This window comes from Nansenia antarctica (genome assembly GCF_963989245.1).
Source record: "Nansenia antarctica genome assembly, chromosome: 10".
In the NCBI taxonomy this organism is placed as follows: domain Eukaryota; kingdom Metazoa; phylum Chordata; class Actinopteri; order Argentiniformes; family Microstomatidae; genus Nansenia; species Nansenia antarctica.
In genome coordinates this window covers 35315229-35341550 of record NC_137680.1, presented here as the reverse complement: position 1 = coordinate 35341550, position 26322 = coordinate 35315229, and the positions used below count along the sequence as shown (strand labels likewise).

General features: G+C 44.2%; 1 pseudogene across 1 annotated transcript; it reads left to right on the top strand.

Moving 5' to 3' along the window:
- The first annotated feature begins 932 nt into the window (after positions 1 to 932).
- Positions 933 to 9685, top strand: LOC308166921 (F-box only protein 39-like; annotated as a pseudogene). The gene is made up of 8 exons: positions 933 to 1538; positions 3903 to 3992; positions 5517 to 5635; positions 5884 to 5952; positions 6895 to 7231; positions 7873 to 8049; positions 9088 to 9204; positions 9482 to 9685. The product of its transcript is annotated as an F-box only protein 39-like (transcript).
- The last annotated feature ends 16637 nt before the right edge of the window (positions 9686 to 26322 follow it).

Below are 26322 nucleotides of genomic sequence, written 5' to 3'. Positions count from 1 at the left end.
AAAAAAAACAATAATAATAATAATAATTGTAATTGTAATTGTAATTGTAATTGTAATTGTAATAGTAATTGTAATTGTAATTGTAATTGTAATTGTAATTGTAATTGTAATTGTTATTGTAATAATAATATGTTGGACTTTTAAACTAATTATATATTGCCAGTTATTCTTGAAAAATATACTGTAACTTATACACTTTTTTGTAAACAACATAATTGTAAACAAACTGTATAGCTTCAAAACTATCATTTTGATGGTCGTCCTTGCATCCACAGCTCTGTCTATGACTTTGAGAGTGGTTACATTTCTCCAGGCCCATCCCTCACCTGTTTACCAAATTGATGAAAGGTTATTTCACTAAATTACATAGTATGTTGTATTATCAATGGTTGCATAGTTTTTAGTGTACTGTTTACATCAATATATGCAATTCTTTGGCTGACGACATGGGGTGTGTAAAGCTGTCTAAAATATAGCATTGCCGCATACTGTATATGTAAGATTATTATTATTATTATTATTATTATTATTATTATTGTTTTGTGTTGGCTCTCCTGTAAAATGTGTAAAATGTCACCAAGCCTGCGATATATGCTTATGTATGTATGCTGCATATACTGGTGTGACATGATCGTAAGTTTAATGTATGTACACATACAGCACTATTCTGTTGCTATATTATAGAATTCAAATAGGCCAAATGGCCTACTGTGATGTCACAAAACCTCGTAACAACGGTGATATAAATGACAATGACAATAAAACACGTCAAGGTTCCAGAACTATGGTTTTTGAGTCAGTCATTAGCAAAGTCGTACAAGGGTTCCACACTGGCCATCAATGGACTCTTCTCTGTTGTCCATCTTAAACCCAGAGACACATTGGTAGATATAGACAACTATAGATTAGTTCTAGGTGATATTTAATCACAAATGGATTACCCCGAGGAGCCCGAACAGGAGGACCGCCTCTCGGAAGAGGAGTATGAAGAGGAGGAGGAAGAGGAGGAGCAGATAGGAGAGGATGAAAGAGAAGTGATGGAGGCCCAAGAAGAGGGGGAAGGAGAGGAAGCATTGGAGGAGGTGGAAGAAGAGGACGAGCCAAAATGTGGCTGGGCTGATCTCCCGGACTTGTGTCTTCGCCAGGTGTTCAGGTGTCTGAGGGACAAGGACCGGGCACGGGCCACCTTGGTCTGCCGCCACAGGCACCACATCATGCGTTCCCCGTCCCCTGGAGGGCCCGGACCCCCTCGTGTCACGACGCCTCCAGCAGACCATGCGGACGTTCCTGGCTGCTCTCCGCCAGACGGGCGGACGCCTGCGCTCGCTCACCATCGCCCACATGGAGCTGGACCGGTCGGCCTGGTGCCGGAGCGTCCGGACCGCCTTGGTCCGGAGCCTGACCTTCCACCTGCGGAGGGAGGGCTCTCACCTGGGGCACCTGAGCCTGCGAGGGGCACGTCTCAACCTGCCCCAGGGCCTGGAGGTTCTGGAGGCGGTGGCGGCTGCCCAGCAGCATGTCCATCTGGGTCGGAGGCAGTGGTGTAGTCTAGTTTTTTCTAGTGGGTATACTGTGATTTTTGCCCTCCCAGTCAGAGCGACACCTGTCCCGTAGCGACACCCCATAAGCACCACCACACTCACTTATGCATACAGTATGCATCTACACCGGTGTTTGCTGCCTTGGGGGGGGGTGGCATGGACTGTACTTGTACATCAAGCTGCCTCACGCTACAGAAACAGGAGATAGGCTCCTGCCCCCTAAGGGCCGTTAAGCTCGAGAACCATCGGTTCTCAAGGCTACTTATATGGTCTTGACTACATGTCCACTTTCTCACCTGGTTCTTGCTGTCTCTCTGGTGTGCCGACACCATCCTGCTCTCTCTCATTCTCTCCCTCTCTATCCTCCTCTCTCCCTCTTTTGCTGTCAACCAAAAGGCAAATATAACAACCAGAGTATTTATAATTTAATAAGAGGTATACATTGAATTAATATCAAATCATAACATCATTCTAATTTAATATTGGGTTGCTGTGGGCAATAGAGTCAGATACTGTCTTTACTTACTCTCTCACCTGTAAGAAAATCGTATGTCCAACTACAAAAAACAGACATTTCCAATGAGTGAGGGTTTGTTCCAATGCTTCAATCCACTGTCCATGTACTGTAAATATACCATTATGGTATTACCATAATGCCCAATTCTAGCAGAATAAGAAAGATTGTATATCTACTTTAAGTAAAATAATAAAGTGCATCCAGTTAGCTCTTTAGCTGGCATGTGTGCAGCAGACTAGCTCATCTAATCACCTCTGCTTGCTAGTTCTTTGACACTATTATTCACACCATGAAACTATAATCAGACACTTTCTAATCAAAATAATAACGACTCATTTGAACCAACTTTCTCTGTCAGAACACAGTAATTATATTTGCTAACGTTTCAACTTGCTTACTTTCTTCTGCAGAGCTTTCACCCTGCAAAAACTCTCTCGCGTCGCACGCGCACACAAAACAAAAACAAAACCATTCTCCAGCGCGGCACGAAGCTGTGTGTGGAGGTCTGGCCCGCCCACCCCAAGGCAATTGTAGGGGAAATACTGAGAGCATTCTGAACGACTGGTTATGCGATAACAAACATGTCAGAAAGTTCGAAGTAAGTGCTTCGTAACACAGACAGGGTGAATTTTATGAATAAAAGTGTGAAAGTTCTGTCACAAAACGCCGTTACGTATCCTCGCGCATTTTTTTGTGGGTATACGGAAATCCTTGGCCTTTCCTAGTGGGTATACGGCGTAGTCCTGCGTATCACCTAGACCAGCGTTTCTCAACCTTTTTTCAGTCACGGCACCCTTCAAAAGTCGATAAAATCTCAAGGCACCCCAGTCTAAAATATAGCTATTCAAAAACGACACTGCATCACCCAGACAGCCCCCCACACACACACACACACACACACACACACACACACACACACACACACACACACACACACACACACACACTCAGCGGCTATTGATACAAATAAAAGTTGTATTATTATTATTGAGAGAGAGAGAGGAGGGAGTGAAAAAGGCAAGTGTGCATCAAAGGCATCAGGCACGTAACCGTGCTGTATAAACATGACAGTGACCGAACAAACGCGGGAATTTATGGAACACATTCATTTTCATATTCCCACGTTTGATTGGAAACACCTATCCAGTCCATTCAACGTAAACACCGGGGATGCAGAGTTATTAAGCCAGAAAATGCGTCTCTCTCTCCCGCTGCGCGCATCCTTGTCTGGATGTATTAAATTCATTGCATGAAAACGAAACCGTGCGTTATTTCCCGAACTTTCCAACCCTGCTTAGCTTCCGAAGTCGGACGACAGAATAATGTCACCGATCATCCATATAGAACGGACTCGGCTATAGTGTGTGGCTTCTTCGCCTTAGCAATAATTTCGGCTACGAGGTAACTAGCCTCCAACGCTTTATCAGAAACTTTGGCGCACTTCATCATTACCTGTTCTGGACGGCTATGGTGACTTTTCATCCGAACAAAATATTCAGCATCCTTGCTAGCTTGTGATGGATGATCTGTTGTCAGTTTGTCATGTTCCATGATTCTGCTTGTTTGCTTGTTCATTGCTCTCGAAAATGTCTTCGCGCGGTAAATGAAAAAACAATGCAGGCTAATTGCAGACACACTGACCTTACGCTGAACCCGGTATTGACATTGTGACATGGGAAAGGGGCGCGCGAGACAGATTTTGATGATGTATTGCATTTATTTATTTATAGATTTATTCCGAATTATTTGACGGCACCCCTGAAGACGCCAGGCGGCGCCCCAGTGTGCCGCGGCACCCCGGTTGAGAAACGCTGACCTACTGTAGACTACACCACTGGTCGGAGGCCCGGGATCGCCACCCTCAACCTGGAGAACTTCTTCTCACAGCCGCTGGCGGTGTACATTAGTCCGGGCTTCACACAGGTCATCAACAAGTGGGTGTGGGTGTAGGTGTGTGTGTGTGTGTGTCTGTGTGTGTGTTTGAGTGGCTCCTACATACTCTTGTTTATTAGCTACTCTTTTTTGACTTGTGTGTGTGCAACTTTGCATATGTGCCTGCACACGTACTTGTTGCAGTGTTTAAAACGCACCTTGATTTGATTTTGACCAGGTTCCGTGGCCTCTCCACCCTCACCCTCAACTACACCTGTCTGTCTCTCCACCCTCACCCTCAACTACACCTGTCTGTCTCTCCACCCTCACCCTCAACTACACCTGTCTGTCTCTCCACCCTCACCCTCAACTACACCTGTCTGTCTCTCCACCCTCACCCTCAACTACACCTGTCTGTCTCTCCACCCTCACCCTCAACTACACCTGTCTGTCTCTCCACCCTCACCCTCAACTACACCTATCTGTCTCTCCACCCTCACCCTCAACTACACCTGTCTGTCTCTCCACCCTCACCCTCAACTACACCTGTCTGTCTCTCCACCCTCACCCTCAACTACACCTGTCTGTCTCTCCACCCTCACCCTCAACTACACCTGTCTGTCCAACGAGCTCCTCGCCGGCTGTTAGAGCAAATTATCAATAAAGGCAGCCTGTTTCGTTTCAAGATGTATAAGAAATTATATTTAATATTTTCCTCTATAGAAGGAGGAAGTTTACAGGTTCGTCAGACGCATCTGAAGATTCAAAGTTCCTCTCAAAGTCCAGATCATTCATTACATTTCAGTATTTATGCTCTCAGGTACCCTCAGGTAAGAGGTCCGCCCTCGGGTGAGGTCTAGACCAATCATGAACAATGGGTTTGGATTTGTACATTGAGGAAGATGATGGGGGATGAAGGTTTAAGGGGAAATCGACCCCCACTTTCTCCTAGAGACACAAAGATGTAAAAGGAACACAAAGGCCACAAACTGGTTTAGTCTGGTCCTAGAGTACTGGGTCTGGGGAAACACAAAGGTCCAAAACTGCTCTAGATGGCTTAGTCCATCTAGGTGCAGGTCAGGAGAAAAGAGAGCAATCGGGTCTTTGTAATCATTTAAATGTGTCTGTTGTCTAGCCAATGTCAAGCTTCAGGTAGAGAAACTGGTTTCATTGTGTGCTTACATCAGGAAATCAGTTTCTATAGCTTGCTCTAGATATTCAATTTACTGTTGTGAAGTTTGAATCTTAAATGTAGAAAAATGTCTTATTACATATAATAATTTTCTCTCACATTCCACACTTTTTAAAGATGTAAACTCTTAAAACAAGAACAATTAGAAAAATATGGTTCAAGACATTTTTGGAGAAAGAATAATAAAAAAATCATCACAACCCAAAAATCCTAAAAATAACAACCAAACTTAAAATTAAACACAGTACATCATACACAATACAAGACAAAAAATCAACGACCGACTCTTCTTCTTGATTCTTGCATCTTCAGGGTCAGAGGTTACTAGCACTTGACCCCAGTTGGAGAATTTGCTTGCTCTTCAATCTCTTCCTAATCGGTTGTCGTCTGTCAGTGTCATTGAGGTTCAGGCAGTCGTCTGGTCTCCTTCCATGTTGGACATGGTCTGGGGAGTGGCCTCTAGCACCATCGAAAACATGATGCAGGCACTCACCAGCATCCTCACTAGTACAGGTGTCCACACTTTGGACCCTGGCTGGACCTCCAGACTGTCAGCACTCTCTGTTTTGTTGGTTTCTGGTTCCTTGGCATCTGGACAGCTTTCTACTGTCTTCTTGGTTCCAGGTATTGCTGTTATTGCTGGTATTGCAACTGACAATTTTACTGGCATTGTCACAGGCAACGCAATCGGCTCTAGCAACACCTCAGCATCTCGTCGTAGCTCCTCCTTCTCCGGTTCTCTGTTGGCCTGGTACCAATAGGTTGTTTCTTCTCCCTGGCGGGCCTGGCCACCCTTATCGTCATCTCCTCTGTGTTCTCTGGTGGGTCTGGTAACCCTGGTCGTCGCTTCCCTCTCTGGTGGCCCTGGTTCATCACTCAATCATCTGGGTCGATATTGCGTAGCACGCCGTCTCTGGATTCTGGTAAAACGGCTTCCATTCTGAAGTATATCACATTCTTGCCGTGGAAAAAATCAAGTGTAGCTGCAGTGATACAGGGCCACCACTGGTCTGTCTGAGGAGACAGTTAACAAAAAAAAAACTGCAACAGAATTTTAGGTCTAATCAAAACAACATCATAATATCAAAATAGGAAACGGTAGAACATTTTCATGTGATTTGAAAATCATAAACAAATGTGTCATGTTTGATGATGTCAAAATATACTTACTGAAAAATCATTCAAAAACAAGAAAAACCAGGGTTAATGTTAATGAGTTAGTGGGAGTTAGAGCAATCAAAATATAGTCTTTTATGAGCCTCTGATACGACAGGCCACATGGTTCTTTTTTCAATACATCATGTTTTTGACACTACATCATGGTCTGAATAATGCATGAATATCAAACAAATCTATATAATTTTGGACAGCTTTATTCAAAAACTCAAATCAAGTTATATTCAAGGGAAAAATATAGATACAAATAGCACTATTAGTTAAAATAGCCTAAAAAAATACACACAAGGAATGACTAAGAACAAAGAAACAGCTGTAATGTCTTATCATAAATAAGAAGACAATTACTTTAACAATACAATTAACAAACAATCTTGTAAGATCAGTACTTCCTTTTACATATGCACTGAGTCAACAGATAAGGGGGAAAACTGAAGTATTAACACTGATTAACTAATTAAAACTGGAGTTCAGAACTTTGGTTAGCTCAATGAAACTCTATTATCATACATGGAAAATTCAGAACTCCTGACTGGCTCAATGAATTTTATGGATAAGTACTGAAAATGTGTTCCCACCTCCCGACTTTTACACAGAACTAAACCTCTGTGTAATAAACCCAATCCTCGGCCTGGCCGTGTCGTGCCGTAGCCTCTGCGGCGGCGGCTCCCTCCGCTCCTTCACCTTGCGCTGCCACATCCTTGAGCCGCATGTCCAGGTGATCTGGGGTGACTCCTGGTCTCACCTGGCCCGGCGCTCCAGGTCCAGATCTCTGCGGAACAGATCCTGAACCTGGACCATCTGGGTCGGATCCTGCTGAGAGAGATCCCTCTGAGGTCACTCAGTCTCACCAGCTGCTACTTCAGTGAACAGAACTGGAGTGCTAAGCCAGCTCTGAGCAGCTTGGTGCCCTGGTACAGCAACTGTCTACAGGTAAGGGGATTGGGAGGGCTCCATAGAAATAGAATGAGTAGAATACTCATAATGATAATACTGCTAGACTTTGTTAGACTTTGTTTGCTGCTTTTATGACATGGTTTTATGTATTTGTTTTGCTTTTGTTGTTGTTGTTTATTTATTTTTTAAAAAGCGCTATAAATGTAATCAATTATAAGCATTATTATTATTCTTAGAATGGACATGGTCCCTCAGACTGACAAGGACTTATAGTTGCTAGGGTAACCATTATTGCTGCAGGTGTAGAACACAGAGAGAAGTTAATTCAGAGGCGGGACTAATAGCAAGCATCATTTTACTGAACATTCTGATGTCAGTTGAGTTTAGTTGGTTGTTAATAATGCTGTGAGATAAAACTTCCAAATGATGACCACAAGATGGCCGCCACTACACCCACCATGGAATGTTGATTTGAATGAGGATGTTTCTTGTACTATATGGTATGCTCTGCTCTGTCAATACACAGTAGCCTCATTTTGTTCCATGCATTACAATGAGCCCGATTTCTACCTCCACTAGCCTCCCCTGATGTCCCTTTCCTGTTCAGGCTCCTAGGGGTCCTAGACATCTATTTAATGTAGTGGTGTCCTTGTTGTGGTTGTCATACCTCCCTTCAGAAGCTGACCCTGGACCTGAAGAACAGCCATGAGTCGGTGGACGAGGAGCTGCTGGAGCTGGTTCTGATGTGCTCCAGGCTCACCTACCTCAAGGTCTGGGCCTTCCTGAACACCAGCTTCCTGGACCAGCTGCTGCAGAAACGCCTGGACAAGAAGACCATACTCAGAACCATCAAGGTGGTTTGACCTGGGGGGTATTCCACCAACGTCGCTAAAGGAAAATCCAGGCTTATTTTTGATGAGTCTTGCAAGACCAGTCCTGAACACCCAGCCAGGAATGCCATCATAAGCTGTTATAAGTTATATTCTTGCGTCCTGCGTCCTACCCCCGTGGACAACCTTCCCTTCCTAGCAGGCATCCAGCCCGCAGGCCTCCGCCGCATGGGAGCCACAGCACGTCTCGCCTGCTGGGCCGTGGAGCTTAATAACCATCTGCTCCATGATAGGCTCACTATAACAGCGGAGCCCTCCCGGCGTCTCAAGTCGAGCCGCACAGGATCTCAGGCAGCAATGCAGATATCTCAACATCAGTGCGGCAGGATGGGCGGATTATATGTGGCGCGCGGAGTGGGAGGCTAACACCTCCAAACTCCGCGACCACATCCCAGTCGCCGGCCCTGAGCCCCTCGGGATGGACTTGCCAAGGCTATCCTGGGTGAGGCTCAATCGTCTCCGGACCGGCGTCGGGCGTTGGAGTGGAGAGGAAAAACAACTACCCATACGCCGAAGAAGAAGTTATATTCTTAATCAATAGCTATATATAATTAATCTAAAAGTCTAACATTTGTTGTACCAATCCCTGATTGCCCCTTTAATGTAAAAACAGGCAAACTCAAACGTGATCTGAATCATTGCAGAATGCCACTGTGGGTTAAAACAACTGAGGACATTTGATGTGTTTGGAATTATGTTTTATTGAGCAACGTCTGCCATGGTTTATACACTGCATGTGTATTAATGTAACCAGCCCAGGAGTCAGCTTCCTAAAGTAATACTTTATCTCTTTTGACAATCCAGAGCCACTTCTCTCCTAGACCAGAGGTGTTAATTGAACCCATTTTGTTGGTTTACGCACAGAAGATTGACCTGCAATTGTTACTCTCTTATTATGGTTTTGTACTACTTTTGAAACTGACCTCAGTGTGGTTTATAAAACGCATGTGTGACAATGTGAACAGTCCTGTGTGGTTTATAAACGGTGTACATGTGTTCCAGGTGAGGATCTACACCAACAAATACGACACACAGGATGAGGACGAACAGCTGGAGGACATCTATTCTGGTTACAGACAGCTCATCACCTCAGAGAACAGCTGGAGGACATCTATTCTGGTTACAGACAGCTGGAGGACATCTATTCTGGTTACAGACAGCTGGAGGACATCTATTCTGGTTACAGACAGCTGGAGGACATCTATTCTGGTTCCAGACAGCTGTAGGACATCTATTCTGGTTACAGACAGCTGGAGGACATCTATTCTGGTTCCAGACAGCTGGAGGACATCTATTCTGGTTCCAGACAGCTGGAGGACATCTATTCTGGTTACAGACAGCTGGAGGACATCTATTCTGGTTACAGACAGCTGGAGGACATCTATTCTGGTTAAAGACAGCTGGAGGACACTATTCTGGTTACAGACAGCTGGAGGACATCTATTCTGGTTACAGACAGCTGGAGGACATCTATTCTGGTTACAGACAGCTGGAGGACATCTATTCTGGTTACAGACAGCTGGAGGACATCTATTCTGGTTACAGACGGCTCATCACCTCAGAGCTCACCTACTCTGCCATATCTTACCCCATGCTCTGAACGCACAGAAGACACTTCTGCTGCTACATAGAATCCTCCTCCACATTGCTTAAAAAATCACTTATTGTATTAAAGTTGCTATAAATATTGCAAAATGAACTCCAGGGGCCTCATTTATACAACGTACTTTAGATCAAATTTGATCTTACCCGTGTCGTACGTAGAAAACCACATCAACGTAGTGATTTATACAATTTCAATGTGAATCAATTTGACCGTGGAAACGATCGTAGGTCGGGTATTGACCTTGTCTCTATGTACCGTATTTTCCGGACTATAAGTCGCACCCGAGTATAAGTCGCAGCAGGCCAAAAATGGGTCATGAAGAGGAAAAAACCACATATAAGTCGCACTGGACTATAAGTCGCATGGTTCAAGGGAACGGGCTTGGCGGAATCAGCGGGGAAAGAAGACCCTGTTGAGCTTGACTCTAGTCTGGCACTGTGAAGAGACATGAGAGGATTTGTAAGCCCAGGAAGGACATAATTCACGTTGAAACTTCTTCTGAAAGGTTAAGGAATACTTGTATTATCGAGTGTAAAGTTTTGGCTAGCTAGCGCGGGGCTAGCGGAGATTAGCAACATGGCGTCGCGGAGCAAAAATGAAACTTTGAACAGCCTCTAAAAGGTAATAAATGACTTTAATAGCGTGTATAATGTTCATAATATAGTGCTTAATGTCCACATTGTCGAGTGTAACGACTATTTATCGTGTATGAGGCCATGGACAAAGATAGCTTTGTGAAAACGAAAGTAGTCAGGATGCTACAAACAATGCAACATTGAACAGCCTCTAAAAGGTAATAAATGACTTTAATATCGTGTACAACGTTCATAATAGGATTTGTAAACCCAGGAAGGACATAATTCACGTTAAAAAAAAATTCTGAAAGGTTAAGGAATACTTGTATTATCGAGTGTAAAGTCCGCTAGCTAGCGCGTTGCTAGCGGAGATTAGCAACATGGCGTCGCGAGAGAAAAATGAAACTTTGAACAGCCTCTAAAAGGTAATAAATGACTTAACATCGTGTATAACGTTCATAATAGCGTGTATAACGTTGATAATATAGTGCTTAATGTCCACATTGTCGAGTGTAACGACTATTTATCGTGTATGAGGCCATGACAAAGATAGCTTGGTGATAAACGGAAGTAGTGGGGATGACTTTGCAGTCTACAAACAATGTAACATTGAACAGTCTCTGAAAGGTAATAAATGACTTTAATATCGTGTATAAGGTCCATAATATAGTGCTTAATGTCCACATTGTCGAGTATAATGGCTATTCTATCGCGGATGTGGCGCTACCGGAAGTATCATGGTAGCCTCGCGGGGGTAACTTAGCAACATAGAACAGTCTCTGGAAGGAATAAATGACTTTAATATCGTCTCTAACGTCCATAACATTGTGTATAAGGTCCATAACATCATGTTTAATGTCCACATTGTCGTGTTTAATGTCCACATTGTCGAGTATAATGGCTATTCTATCGCGTATGAAGCGCTACCGAAAGTAGCAAAATGCTACTCGCGGGTGCAACATTGCAACGTTAAACAGCCTCTGGAAGGTATAAATGACTTCAATATCGTTTCTAACGTCCATAACATTGTGTATAAGGTCCATAGCATCATGTTTAATGTCCACATTGTCGTGTTTAATGTCCACATTGTCGAGTATAATGGCTATTCTGGCAGCTAGTGCTGAGGCACAAACATGTACATTTTCAAGCCTGCAAACTGTGACACTTTAAAAAAATGTGAAAAATACTTTCTTGTGCAATATGACAACCCTAGTTGACTATCTGTGCAGTATAGTACAGTGGATTGTGTACATAGCCTCTATTGATGTAAACCAGCTCTTTATCTTCTTGTGATTTTATGCATCTATGCTTTTTCCAAAATGTGTTTCTTTTTCCTTTCTTAAACACCAGGGGAGCCTCCCCTCCTAAATTTCGTTGTTTGGTACCTGTACTGTAACAATGACAAATAAAGTCTATCTATCTATCTATTCTATCGCGTATGAAGCGCTACCGAAAGTAGCAAAATGCTACTCGCGGGTGCAACATTGCAACGTTAAACAGCCTCTGGAAGGTATAAATGACTTTAACATCGTTTATAATGTTCACAATATTGTGTATAAGGTCCATAATATCGTGCTCAATGTCCACATTGTCGTGTTTAATGTCCACATTGTCAAGTATAATGGCTATTCTATCGTGTATGAGGCGCTAGCGGAAGTTACTCCTTGGTTCATGTCAGTCAGAGATTACCGTATGTAGGGTGTTCACACATATAATTTTGCTTTCTTTTTAGATTAAAATAAATATGTCCATCTCACAGAGAATTTCATGAGAAAAACAATGGTCCAAACCCCATGGTTCTATCATGTACGGTTCAAAAGTTATCAAGGTTTACCTCTTTACATACACATGTGAATTCCAGGAATTTATCTCAATAGAATCTAGACCTAACAAGTGGTCACTGCTGTGCAGTAATGGAACACACAAATTATGAAATTCAACTTTATCTTTTAAACTATTCATTTTTATTACACAAACCTATATATCATTCTTTTCAGAATTCTAAGACCAATATTAATAGCAAATGACATTTTTTATCGCACAATTAATATCCAAGATGGCGGATTAAATCCAATATGGCTGTCGTTAAGACACTGGATACACCAATTATGAAATTCAAATGTATCTTTTAAACTGTTCATTTTTATTAAATAAACCTATATATCATGTTTTTGAGAATTTTAAGACCAATATTAATAGCAAATATAAACATTTATCACACAATTCATATCCAAGAGTGCAGACTAAATCTAACATGGCCACCATGGCCAAATGTTTTTGTTGTCTTTTGTAAATGCTGTGTTAGGTTTTTGTGTATAAATGCTATGCATACAACTATGCATAATTCAAAAAGAGAGGAATAGTTATGACCAAGAAATTGCATAAATAATCCAGGTCCAGGCACTAAAGGTAGGTAACAAAACATTTATTCAATGGGACGGGGTGTTGGAGGGTGGGGAGTGATCAGAGAAAGTACAAATCGTGGTTTTTAATATCCTTTAAAAGAGGAAAACACCAGTGTTCCTCACAAACATCATACTTGATGTTGAACAGAGTGTTAATTACTTCCTCTGCTTGAGGCTCTTTAAGTCCACAGACTGTTGCTGGAAACCACTCTACCTTCCCATCCTCCTTGCACAGGTGCATGACCCTCCTGCCAACCAACAGCTCAGGCCTTCTACCGAACTCCTCCAGCCATGACATAGCCTGCTGTATTTTCCCCTTCTGCTCTGCCTCTTTTAATTTAAAGAGCATTTTGGCTCTGCAGTCGCTAATTGTGATTTGCTGCTCTTCCCTGGACCTATATACAAGACCACCAGGCTGAATGATCTGAGGGACACTGACATTAGCCTCCAAGATGGACATGAGGTTTTTTTTTAGTTCTTCCACAGAGTATTTCCTCTTCTCCCTTGTTTCCTGGAAGAGATGCCTCTCCCCCGCAGAGTTCAGGACGGTTTTTTGAAATCTTATCTGGGCCAGGAGCGCCTCCCTCCACTCACCAGAGCCTATCTCGTTGAGCCGCGACTGCACTTCCTCCTTGGACCATGGCCCCCCCAACTTGGTGACACCTTGTGTCAACTGAATTTTTGTGGTCCGAAGTGCGGCATCTTTAGCTTTTTTTGATTCTATCTTGCTCGCCATCTTCTCCTCCAGAGCCAATTGTAGTGTAGCCTTCTTTTCCTTCATTGACAAAATGAAGGAAGGAACTTGACGCCTTGCCTCATCAAGAACCTTTGTTCTCTCAGCAGGGCTCAGGCTCTCCAGATAATTGCTGGGCTTATTTTGCCACCACATGACCAGCGTCTCCAGGTTGTGATTGGAGATGGAGGGCTTGGAACGGAGCAGGTGGTCAAGCACAGCCAGGTCACACTCACCCAGCATGTTGGTCTTGGGGACTGTGCTTGCCATCTGCTGTACTGGAGTGCTGGGGTGCCAGTGTTTCCCCCCTGGCAGCTGGATGGAAGCCTGCCTCTGTAGCACAACCAGCATCTCCGCGCTAATGAGCTCAATGGCGAGCTGGGTGAAGGCGCTCTCCTCCGCATTCTCCACCTCTCTGAATATCTTTGCCGTCAGCTCGTTGTCAAGGGGCTGCACGGCGAACACTGAACCCCTCTTCATCGCCATGGAGCCATCGATGGACCACACCTGGAGGGAGGAGAGCATCCTTTCAAGATCACTGTTCAGATCTAGGATGTTACCAGGCATCTTCAGGATCCTTTCGAAAGGCTCCATGAGGAGAGCATAGACCAGGCCCATGGCCCTGCACCCGGCCCTGTACAGAGGCTCCTTAATGTCATACCTCACTGACTTTACCAGGTCGTTGTCAGCAGGCCAGTCAGTGAGGAACATAGCAGCATCTTCCCAGTGGAAGTACAGGGCCAGGGCATTTTGAAATGAAATGTTCATTTGGTGGCCATGGTAGGTCACAAGATAGTTTTTTGTCTGCCCTTTGCCTCTCAAAAAAACCTCCCACATGTCGGGTGCCCCAGCAACTGCAAACCCACGCCGTGTGAATAGGGCTGCAGCGGTTCTGATCACTCGTTGTGTCCCTGCCTCCTTACTGTGCAGACTGTGGGGATTGGTGCCCTCAGAGAGTGTGATATCCAGAGCATGGAGAGCACGGGCTGCTGCAGGCTCCATATTCACCAGCAGGTGCATTCGGCACGCAAAGGTCCCCATCTCCACGAGCTGCTGTTGCTGGTCTGTTGAAAGACTAAAAAATATTTAAAAAGCTTTAGATTAGATTAAAGTGTGTAAAATGTGTGTAAAATGTGTTTGCACAAAATAAAACACTACTCACAAGAATCAGAGTTAACAGTTAACTAACTATAATTCTTCTTGTCCTTTTCTAATTTCTTATCAATACTCATTTATTGTTTCTATTAACACACAAAACAAATTGAAGCCTCCTGGTCTTATTTAAATAACTAGCCTAATGCACTGCTATCAAACTCTGGGATTATCTAAAATCACTGCATTATACCTATCAAACGCTGGGATTATTGTTGGCAGTAGCTCTTCCCGAAACTGGGCCAGAAGTCGATTGAAGACCCCGTTGACTGCTGCCTGGTCTGACATCAAGCACTTGATGCTCGACACAAGTGATGCCACGATTACTGACTTCTCCTCCTCAGCTGATGTGATTGCTGCTGCTAGACTGTCTATGCTCTCCTTGAAAGCGGTCAGATAGGTCTCAGCATCTCCTCCTGCTACCTGCCTCAGCCCTAAGGTCAGGTGTTTCCCTGACTTCAGTGACACCTAAAACATACACCGTAACCGCTTTTAAACCTCAATCATGTTTGCCTTAAAGCAAATTCACAATAACAATAAATGCATTTTGTATACTTAAATATATTATATATGTTATGTAAATCCAGAATTGCAATCAATGTATAAATTAGTATAATAATTTACTGCCTGATTTAATTGGAAACAAGTACATGTTGTTTACACACACACACACACACACACACACACACACACACACACACACACACACACACTTTAGAGGATTATGGTTATTGTTAGAGGGCTCAATGGCAGTACATACCTGCATGCCTTGGTAATGGCTGTGATTAAATGTGGTGGCATCCTGGTGTAGTGTTGTGCCTGCACCACTCTCCGGATCAAAGTCCTTCAGCATTTCCTCAGCAACCTTACCAATGGACACAATTGATTTTATTATGAATTTGCCATAAACATAATTGTGTTTAAATGGGCAAAACATTTTCAAGAAGTTGAGCAATAGACCAATATCATGTTCAGATATATTTTTACCTGCTTACTCGCCACTATTCTGGCCTCCATCATAATACGACTGCTGAGAAGTGTCTTGCTGGGAAGCCTCTGTGGTACCTTGCCCGTCAGGTTTTTAATTACTGTAGTGAGGACCTTTGGCAGCTTTCGGATGCTCACATTCCCCTCTGTCAGTAGTGTCATGCAGACCTCCCGGATTTCATTTGTGTATCTGCCATTTTCAAATGTGGCAACCTCCTCCCTCTCAGTGCAGTCTATCACAGACTGAAGCTCTCGCTCTCTCCTTTCCAGCTGCTTTACCTCAGCTTCCAGGTGTTGAATGGAGGCCTCTGCCATATATTCAGCCTCATCCCTCTCCCGCCTGGCTTTCGCCACATTCCCTCTCATCACACTCAGCCTCTTCTGAAGGGCCACCTTCTCCTGCTTCCACTTGTCCTGGAGGCTCAACTTCTCAGTGAGCACCTGTATTACTCCCTCTTTCTCCTCAAGATCCTCCTTGGATAGCTTAATGGTAGTTTTTAGCCGTTTAATTGTTTTGTCTTTCATGTCCAATGCTCTTTTTCTTGGTAAAGTTGCTTTTACTCTAATTAATTGTTGTAGGCAGAGGTCATACTGTTTGGTCAGATTAGAGTTCTCAAGTTCAAATTGTTCCAATTGTAATTTCAATGATTGTCTGTCCAATGTGGCATCTATGCTGGCCTGCTGATACTGTAATATACTGGTCTGGAATTTGGTCTGACTATCAGCTGCGTTTTCCTCCATGGCTGTGAGCTGTGTTTGTATTTGAGAGACCTGCTCTTCTGATGACTGAAGCTTTCTGCTTAGGGATAGGTTTTCTTTTTTGAGTTGGGTTTCAATTGAATTTGGGGTTCGGGCCTTTGGTGGAAGAAATTCAGATTGCCAAAATAATTGTAGGTCTTTACACTTGTTTTTCTTCATTTTCTTGATTTTAGAGAGGGCATCATCACATTTTTGTCTGAGGCTGTTTGAGTGTCCATATTTATTAGGAACCAATTTAATTATTTCTTCAGTAAATTCTGCTGCAGTCTTCCCCTTTAAACTCTGCTCATAGAGCCAGCCGTTTGTAACGATAGGTGTCACTTGAGGTAACATTTGGAGAGGTGACACTTGAGGTGACACTTGAGGTGCGTTTGTGGCCATAGCTAGACTCTGTAAAAATCAAATATGAACTTATCAAAACAAAGAACCGAAATTAGGCTAGTCAGTACTGTGTGTTACATGGATTACATTTTATGTGGACATAAAACAACATATACACTTATCTAGCGATCTTACTATTAACCCTTCGAAACCGGAGGTTTCACATTCACACAAACAGCGTCTAGCGGGCTAGAGTAGGCTCTCGAAATTACAACCGGAGCGGAGTAGACTGTATTTCTAATCAAAATCCGCTGGATACAAGACAAACATGTAGCTATATGTATATATTTTTAGATAGAAAACAAGTTGAATTGAACAGAAACCCACCGCGAAGATGATCAGACGTCAATAATGATGAGGATCTGTCAAGTGTCTCCTTAAATTTACCACAGGAAAAAATCTTCCAATGAGTGGAGACTGGCGGAAGACCAATAGGAAGTCAAGATGCCTTAGATACAGGTGACACGCCCATTAAAAGGATTACTATTGATCAGAGCCGCGGAAATGACAAGAAAGAGAGCTTGTAAATAGCGGAAAATCACTGGAGATAGGGATTAGAACGGCGCCGCTTAATGCGGCAGTGAGTAGCAACGGTAACATTGAAATTACATTCTTAAAACAATAAGTACAACGAAAACAAGTACACAGAGCTAAAACTATAATACATATGGACATATATGTTGACACATGTAAGACAATATCTTCCAAAAATGTATTTTTAATGGTGATTAAGTAGCGCAACCCTGGCAAAACCCCGTTTTCGCACGTTCTACGACCAGTGGGTGGACTCCCTACCGTATGTCAGTTCATGTCAGTCAGAGATTATGAATTATTGATATATAAGTCGCACCTGACTATAAGTCGCAGGACCAGCCAAAGTATGAAAAAAACCGCGACTTATAGTCCGGAAAATACGGTAGTAGCAAAGGACTGCGTATACCAGATACTAACGCAGTCCCGAAAGAGCTAATTGGTACTCTACATTGAAATCTGAAGATCTCGACTTGTAATATCAGAGGCTATATTGCCTGGTGGTGCTAGCTACCAATGCAATTTCTCTGTTTTAATAGAGATGTTTGATGTTAATCTGTTTCAGAGTGGATTTTAAAAAGGTGGTGATGGTCATGTTGACCTTTTCAAACATGCAACTGCTTTTCTTCTTCAAGCCAGAGAATCCCATTGACTGACGCAGGTATGCCATTATTTTCCAATGAATGGCATTTCATTGTTAGTAGCAATCTTCAAAGCAATAACCTTCAAATCCAAATAATGACTTAAGTATGTTGTAGCAGTTGGAATTGGGCCTGAATGTAATGTCAAAATAGAATGCTGATATTTGTTTAATGGTTCCCTAGGATGGTTGTTGTCCCTCTAACCACCATGATTGAACACCATGACCGTAATTAGATGTTGTAATGTTGGGTCATTACTGTTGCATCTCTTTATGGTAAATGGTAAATGGACTGACTTATATAGTGCCTTATTCCAAAGTGCTTTACAATGGCCTCTCATTCACCCATAGGGCTTTCACACCGGCAAAGAACCGTGCCGGTTCGCGTTCGGGAACCTCCGAATGTTGGTGCTGTCTGGCGAACGAGCCCGCGTTCATACCAGTGTAACTGGAACCATCCGTGTCATCAACGCTGGGTGATGAAGGGGCGGGATAAACAAAAATATCACAACTAGATGGCAGCTACTTCACTGGAAATGAGGATAATATCTTCCACTACAGTATCTGAAATACTGCAATCGAAGCGGCAGGCGAGCACTGATGGAAGAACCTGTGTTCGCGCGAGCTGCAAGAACGTAGCAAGCAGTGTTGCCAGATTGGGCTACTTTTGGTCACACTGGACCGGTGGATTCGGCAGCTTTTAGACCGGTTGGGCTGGACATTGTCAATTCCGTCTGGCAACCGTGGTAGCAAAATATGTGCATACATTACAACATCGTATCTGGTAGCCTACTGGACTGGGTTGCACCAATTTGGCGTAAGTCATTACTAAATGCAGGCATTTAGTAGTTACTAAACCCCTAGTTGTTACTAGCTAGTTTCAAACTAGTTGTTTACTAATTTCGGTTGCACCACGCCAATCTTTTGCCAATCTTAGCTAGTAAATACTCAGTTTTGGTAAGTGTTTTTTGTTTCTCTACTGTAACATAACCAGGTACATTAATAATAATAATATTCATAATTCATAATAATTACAATTTACAATACAAATACAACAATTGGGGGTCCCTCAAAAAAATTGTGGGCGGGTAGTGCGCGCACAAGATCAACCACCAAGGCCTCATTCTGACCCAGGAAAAACCCTGGTATGTCCTGTAGAACATGATAGCCATCTATGAGCAATGCACTGTATATAAGATGATGACCAAGGGTCTTTCTGCTGCTGACCAAGGGGCTGAGTCCTGTTGATGGGGCCCAATTTTCTTTTAGAGTCTGTAGGCTACTGTATTTGTTTATTAAGATTTCATAAATATGATATATTGTCAGAATTTTTGTCTTGTTTGATAAAATGTTAATTATTTTCATTTCTTGTGCTGGTTTATTATGAACAACATGTAAAATTGCAGGAAACTAGCACAAATAATTGGGTGGGAGAGAGGGGCCGCAGTTTTGGGTCGCTCCACCGCCAGAAAATCTCACTCCAAACTTTTGGTGAAACTTGGCAGCCCTGCAAGACACTTTCTACACGCGTTCTCTTACTAATCAGCTGCTCCATGACTGGAATAGAAATCGCTTACGAAATTCGCGTTCGCGGATGTCTGCGCGTGTGTGAGTGTGTGTGTGTGTGTTTGCTGAGCATGTGAGGAAGATAGAGAGAATGATGTAACTTTTGATATCGTTTTTGATCACTAATGATTAGATTTACAGTATATCTCAAAAGTGAGTACACCCTTTAGATTTTTGCAAATATTCTGTTACTGTATATCCTTTCAGGGGATAACATTATCCTACTGAAACTTTGATATAACTTAAAGTAGTCAGTGTGCTGCTTGAATAACAGTATAGATTTATTGTCCTTTGAAAATTACTCAGTACACAGCTGTTAATGTCTAAACAGCTGGCAACAAAAGTGAGTACACCCCATAGTGAACATGTCCTAATTGTGCCCAATGATGTTGTTTTCCCGCCCTGGTGTCATGTGACTCGTTAGCGTTACAAGGATTCAGGTGTAAATGATAAGCAGGGCTGTTAAATTTGGTGTTTTGGGCACAATTCTCTCTGAATGCTGGACAACATGGCACCTCATAGCAAGGAACTCTCTGAGCGGCTGAAAAAAAGGATTATTGTGCTTCACAAAGATGGCCTTGGCTATAAGAAGATTGCCAACACCCTGAAAATGAGTTGCAGCACAGTGGCTAAGATCATACAGCGGTTTTCCAGGACAGGTTCCACTCGGAACAGGCCTCACCAGGGTCGACCAAAGAAGTTGAGTCCACGTGCTCAGCGTCATATCCAGAGGTTGGTTTCCAAAAATAGACGTGCGAGTGCTTCCAGCATTGCTGCAGAGGTTGCAGAAGTGGGATGTCAGCCTGTCAGTGCCCAGACCATACGCCGCACACTGCATCAAATCGGTTTGTATGGCCATCGCCCCAGACAGAAGCCTCTTCTGAAACCGATGCATAAGAAAGCCCTCAAACAGTTTGCTGAAGACAATGAATCCAAGAACATGAGTTACTGGAACCATGTCCTGTGGTCTGATGAGACCAAAATAAACCTGTTTGGGTCAGATGGTGTCCGGCGTGTGTGGCGGCACCCTGGTGAGGAGTACCAAGACAAATGTGTTTTGCCTACAGTCAAGCATGGTGGTGGCAGCATCATGGTCTGGGGCTGCATGAGTGCTGCCGGCACTGGGGAGCTGCATTTCATTGAGGGACACATGAATTCCAATATATACTGTGACATCCTGCAGCAGAGCATGATCCCCTCTCTTCGGAAACTGGGCCGCTTTTTAGGGCAGTTTTCCAACATGATAATGACCCTAAACACACCTCCAAGATGACAACGGCCTTGCTGAAGAAGCTGAAGGTTAAGGTGATGGACTGGCCAAGTATGTCTCCAGACCTAAACCCAATTGAGCACATGTGGGGCATCCTCAAGAGGAAGGTGGAGGAGTGCAAGGTGTCCAACATCCGTGGGCTCCGTGATGTCGTCATGGAGGAGTGGAAGAAGATCCCAGAAGCAACCTGTGCAGCTCTGGTGAATTCCATGCCCAGGAGGGTTAAAGCAGTGCTAGATAACAATAGTGGTCACACAAAATATTGACACTTTGGGCACAATTTAGACATGTTCACTATGGGGTGTACTCACTTTTGTTGCCAGCTGTTTAGACATTAACAGCTGTGTACTGAGTAATTTTCAATGGACAATAAATCTATACTGTTATTCAAGCAGCACACTGACTACTTTAAGTTATATCAAAGTTTCATTAAGATAGTGTTATCCCCTGAAAGGATATGACAGAATATTTGCAAAAATCTAAAGGGTGTACTCACTTTTGAGATATACTGTAGATTAGATTACATTTGGTCTACAGCTGGAGCCTTCTTGCTGGTCTTTGCGGCCTAGAATAGGACACACCCACTGATGACGTGACTGTTCTACGTTTTGGTTCGCGCTTGAGAACCACTATTTTCTGGTTCCCGCTGCGAACCAACTTTTCAGGCTCCGAACCAAGCGTTTCGGTCTGAACGCGCCGGCCGGTTCCAGACTTGGTTCGCGAATGCGAACCGGCACGGTTCTTTGCCGGTGTGAACGCCCTACCAGTCACACACATATTTACACACATGGCGGCAAGCTACCATGCAAGGCGCCAGCCCGCTCATTGGGAGCAATTTGGGGTTCAGTGTCTTGCCCAAGGATACCTCGACATGTGGACAGGAGGAGCCAGGGATCGAACCACCAACCTTGGGATCATTAGACTCCCCACTCTACCTCCTGAGCCACAGCCACCCTACCCTTTATCACAACAGTCAAGACAAATTAAAATAAACTGCAGAGATTTTTATGTCAGAAGGGGAGTACGCTAGTCTACTGCCAAACTAAGGCACTCAATCACCAGGTTTAGAAGTTAAAAAGCCTTTATTATTCTTATGGCTATGGTTTGGCAAACACAATGCATATTGACACTAGTATTTGCTTCATCAGGGGATACAAGGTGAGCACAAGCGGGTGCAATTTATCAGACATTAGAGGTGTGGCATAGGCCAATCAGCAACTAGTCTCATTCACAAATCACCTGCCCATATTCTTATATCATAAAAATAATAAAGCTTTAATTTCTAAACCTGGAAACTGAGTGCCTTGGAGTTTTGTAGTAGGCTATATGGATGCCTTGTCCCCGAAACCTCCACCAATGGTTTTCTGCCGAAGAGACCTGTCCCCTTTGCAACACCATCAATGCGAGCCTCCAGCACATCCTGACAGGCTGCAAGACAGCGCTGTCCCAAGGCCGCTACACATGGCGACACGACCTGGTGCTGAAAAAGCTGGCAGAGGTGGCAGAGTCATGCAGACAGGAGGTAAACAGCAGACCTTCCGCTCCAGACAGACATCCCATCCAGTTTGCAAGGGCTGGAGAGAGAGTCAAACCCTCCCGTCAGAGAGATACAGCAAGACTCCTCGCACCGGGTAGTGAGTGGACCATGAGGGTCGACCTGGGGAGACAGCTCCAGTTCCCCAGGGAGATCGTGGAAACATCGCTCCGACCAGACCTGGTCATGTGGTCAGAGGCTTGCAAGACAGTCCTTCTGGTCGAACTCACTGTCCCTTGGGAGGGTGGTTTGGAGGCAGCCAACGAGCGGAAGCGAGCCAAATATGCAGATCTGGCGGCGGAGTGCAGGGAGGCTGGCTGGAAAGCCATTATGTGCCCTGTGGAAGTGGGGTGTAGGGGCTTCGTAGGTTCCTCAGCTGCTCGCTTACTCCGTGACATAGGATGCACAGGAGCAAGGCATCGGAAAGTCATGAAAGAGCTGGCTGAGGAGGCGGAGAAAGGCAGCTTCTGGCTGTGGCTAAGAAGGAAGCATTAAGGGTTGGGGGGCGAACAACACCTAGGGCATCAGCAGGGGGTGGCAGGGAGAGATCCCTGCCATCGCTCCGCCACCAGGAGATGTACTGGGGTTAAAGGAGCGAAACATCAATGACTGGTGGTCCCCAGCTGATGACCCAGTTAGGCCCACATAGGTGTTCAGTGAGGTGTCACAGCACACCTGTTCTAAAGGCACTGTTGGAGGTGCGTCAGGCAGCAATGCCCAGCAGGAGTACCATCACCTGTATCATGATTTGCTATATGTGTGGTGGCCTGGGAAAACCCTTCACATGGTGGCATTTTGACATTTTCATTTTTTTATATTTCCATAAATAAGAAGTTCTCAGCTATTCATAACTGGTTGAATGACTGAGATAGCCCTTTATTTTAAAAAGTTATGAGCATTTTAATGTAGCATGTCAAAAAAAGTGAAAGGGGAGAAATCCTCCCCTTTCTCCTCCGGGTCGGGGGAGGAGCCTATGCAGATCGGCCGGTCTCGTTTGTCTGCTTGTGATGCGGTGGTAGTCTGCTCGCCTCGTCGGTATGCGAGGGACAGATCCATTTGTGTGTCTTCCAGTTAAGATGTTATTACTTTATGCTTATTGTGAGCATCAGTAAACTGGCAATAACACAGGTGGAAGTATCGTCTCTCCTATCGCTCATGTGTGTGTGCGTTGCTTAACTGAGAATGAGACACGTTCAACGTGATGTTGTTTCGCTAGCAAACTACCCGCCACAAAAACATCAAAATAAGTACTTTCTCTTTTGTTTTCTTAAAATGTTTATTCACCATAATGTAGTATGGAGTTCAAAGTACTAGAATACCACATAATATCAAAATCGCCAAAATCGCGATTTCCATCTATATTTGCTCTTTGCCACGAACGAACGCCAGCGACATCCGACGGGTTTTCCCAGGCCACCACACATATGGAGTATGCTATATGGAGTATGCTATATGGATTATGCTATATGGAGTATGCTATATGGATTATGCTATATGGAGTATGCTATATGGATTATGCTATATGGAGTATGCTATATGGATTATGCTATATGGAGTATGCTATATGGAGCATGCTATATGGAGTATGCTATATGGATTATGCTATATGGAGTATGCTATATGGATTATGCTATATGGAGTATGCTATATGGAGTATGCTATATGGAGTATGCTATATGGAGTATGCTATATGGATTATGCTATATGGAGTATGCTATATGTAGTAGTGATGGGGGAAACGAAGCTTTCGACGCAATTGACACATTCGACACAATTGTGTCGGAAAAAGTGTCGATCTATCGATGCAGTCGATACAGCAACTCCATACTGCCATCTGCTGGTCAGGTCATGGTACTGCCTATACTGCCATCTGCTGGTCAGGTCGTGGTACAGCAGTTCTATACTGCCATCTGCTGGTCAGGTCATGGTCATGGTCATTTTATGCAGTACCAAACTTGGAACACTGCCTCGTCTGCGGAATGATTGACACACGCGTCAGATGTGCTCGTGTGACGTACGAATCTTTCTTCGAGTAGTCACGTGGTTTTTGCCAATTTGACACAAGCATCGATACATTTGTATCGACGCACATTGCGTCGGAAGATAGACGCCGTGTCGTGACTACTGCGTCGAGCGTAACATCCCTAAGTAGTATGCTATATGGATTATGCTATATGGATTATGCTATATGGAGTATGCTATATGGAGTATGCTATATGGAGTATGCTATATGGAGTATGCTATATGGATTATGCTATATGGAGTATGCTATATGTAGGGTGTTCACACATATAATTTTGCTTTCACTTTCACTTTTGCTAGCACGGTGAGCTGCCTAAACGACTACCGCCCGGTGGCACTCACACCAATCATCATGAAGTGCTTCGAGAAACTAGTCCGGGCCCACATACTCACACGCCTCCCGCCCAACCTGGATCCATACCAGTTCGCCTACAGAGCCCACAGGTCCACAGAGGACGCCATAGCGACGACTCTCCACGCCACTCTATCCCACCTGGAGAGGGGAAACAGCTACGCGAGACTGCTCTTCGTGGATTTCAGCACCGCCTTCAACACCATCCTTCCAGACAGGCTAGTGACCAAACTACTAGACCTGGGTCTATCACACTCTATATGTGCGTGGATTAAGGACTTCCTGACCGACCGCCCCCAGAGGGTGCGGGTGGGCCCCCACACCTCCACAGCCCTCAGCCTCAGCACTGGGTCACCCCAGGGCTGCGTGCTAAGCCCCATCCTCTACAACCTCTACACCCACGACTTCACCCCTGTCCACCCCAGCAACTACATCGTAAAGTTTGCAGACGACACCACCGTGGTGGGATGTATCTCGGGGGGGGACGAGGCGGCATACAGGGATGAGGTAGAGCAACTGAGCAAGCTGTGCAAGGTTAACAACCTGCTGCTAAACAAGTCAAAGACCCAGGAATTCATCGTAGACTTCAGGAGGAAAAAGTCTGAGATCCAGCCCCTGCTCATCGACGGAGAGAGCGTGGAGAGAGTCTCAACCCTCCGATTCCTGGGACACAACATGCGGGATGACCTGGCCTGGAAGGACAACACTAAAGGCACCATCAAGAGGGCACAACAGCGGCTATACACCCTGAGATGCCTCAGGAAACAACACAACAAGCAGGAGATACTGGTGGCCTTCTACCATGGCGCAGTGGAGAGCATCCTCACCTTCGGCATCTCCAACTGGTTCCACAGCTGCACAACAGCGGAGAGAAACGCGCTACAGAGAGTCGTGAGAACAGCACAGAAGGTCACCGGCGCCCCCCTCCCCTCTCTGGAGGAGCTGTACAACACACGCTGTCTCAGGAGGGCCTCCAAGATCTCCAGGGACCCGACCCACCCTGGGCACGTACACTTTGTCAAGCTGCCCTCGAACAGGAGGTACAGGACCCCGGCCGCTAAGACAAACAGACTGAAGGACTGCTTCTACCACAGGGCCGTCAAGGCCCTGAACACAGAAAAGGCCTAAGTTCTGGGCCCAGGACAGTCCGGACGGATTGTATGGCAGCTAGTGCTGAGGCACAAACATGTACATTTTCAAGCCTGCAAACTGTGACACTTTAAAATAATGTGAAAAAATACTCTTTGTGCAATATGACAACCCTAGTTGACTATCTGTGCAGTATAGTACAGTGGATTGTGTACATAGCCTTTATTGATGTAAACCAGCTCCTTACCTTCTTGTGATTTTATGCATCTATGCTTTTTCTAAAATGTGTTATTTTTTTTTCCCTTTCCTAACACCAGGGGAGCCACCCCTCCTAAATTTCGTTGTTTGGTACCTGTACTGTAGCAATGACAAATAAAGTCCATTCCATTCCATTCCATTCCATTCCAGATTACAGGAATTTATCTCAATAGAATCTAGACCTAACAAGTGGTCACTGCTACTGTATGCAGAAATGGAACGCACATTATGAAATTCAACTTTATCTTTTAAACTATTCATTTTTATTACACAACCCTATATATCATTCTTTTCAGAATTGTAAGACCAATATTAATAGCAAATGGGATCATTGATCACATTCATAGTGAGCCAGCTGACGTTACAACTTAGCCAGA